The sequence below is a fragment of the Macrobrachium nipponense genome, chromosome 4, assembly GCF_015104395.2.
Source record: "Macrobrachium nipponense isolate FS-2020 chromosome 4, ASM1510439v2, whole genome shotgun sequence".
Classification (NCBI taxonomy): Eukaryota; Metazoa; Arthropoda; class Malacostraca; order Decapoda; family Palaemonidae; genus Macrobrachium; species Macrobrachium nipponense.
Window position 1 is genome coordinate 16,248,811 of NC_061100.1, and position 1,511 is coordinate 16,250,321.

Sequence of the window (1,511 nt, forward strand, 5' to 3'; positions counted from 1 at the left end):
GGGCAATTGCTCAAATTATGTCGCCTCTACTGGCTTATATTAAAACCTATTTTATATTGTTCGGTCAAAAAAAAATTATCGATAAACTGTTGAAATGTTTTGCTTTCTTCATTGCTAATTTGTTTGATTTTACATTTCTGTGTATTTTTTTCGTTTACGACTGACGGTTCAGGTGAAGCAATATGGAGCAGAGGCAACGCAAATATTTAGAAATTTCTGAAGTAACTGGAAAGAGCATGGAAGCCTTGTTTCGTCTACAGCTAACATTGCATATATATTTTGGACGATGTTTCACCAGCTTCATTTCAAAAAAGCCTTTTCGAAGTGATACGAAGAAATTCACATGTCGTGAAAAATTGCTGTAAAATAAAAATCCACGGTTATGTGAATTAATTTCATTAGTTATAAAAGATAAACAAGGCTCAAACACGCGTTTCGAAAGTAATGTTCTACTTCACACGATTGTCGAAAAAAAAATTGTCTGACTACGCTCGATGTAATCGATGAAAAATGATTTATCGTCATGAAGGAGGAGGCTTCTGTTGACTTGATAAAGTTGGGGGACTATTCTTAAAGAATGGGGAAACTTTGTGGCGTAGGGAAAAAAAGAGAAAAAGTAAGGAACAAAAAGGTATAGATGGGATAAAAGGATGAGAAGAGGCCAAATTCCTCTCTTGTCATGCGATGGTTGAGGGAAGGGGTAATAAATCATGGGCTGGGGGGGGGGGGGGGGGGGGGGGCTTATGGGTTCTGTTCGTAAAAAGAAGTCAAAAGTTTGACCTAGTCTTCATATACTACAGTGTTGTCTAGCGGTCCATTCCTGGTCTTCCGAACGAGGGGATATTACAGTGATAATAATGTAGTGCAGTTTCTTATGAATGGTTTCACCCCGATGAGGTAAGGACTACTCCCTCATCGAGGCCTTCTCGTTTTGATGGTATACTTTTTGACGGGAGAATGAATTGGTAGTGCAGCGTAGCGAGTTACACACACACACACACTCTCTCTCTCTCTCTCTCTCTCTCTCTCTCTCTCTCTCTCTCTCATCACACACACACATACACACAACACACACAAATTTAAAGGCTAATGATTAAATTCTAATTCCTATGAAAACGACATTACCGGCGTAATAAAAAAAGAAGATAATTCTTATATGTGAAAGTAGGGGAAAAAAGAAAATAGGACATTAATTAAAATGGACTTGAGAAAAGAACAAAGTTTACTTAAACAGATTGTTGATATCACAAATGTATAGATACCTATGTGAGGAAGGTTCCGCTTAGATGGAATTGGAGAGGATGTTTGTCGTTGATTTTTAATTTTTTCTTTTTTACTTGTGGGGGGAGAGGGAGGGTTGGGAGTGTGTCTGACCAGTTTCAAAAGACGTGGAGACCTATGGGATGGCCCAACGGAGATTTAGTGCACGACCAAGAGTACCATTTTATCATATCGCTTATACTATATTCCAAAATATTTCGACCAATATCCTCCAGGTCTGGTACTTTCAG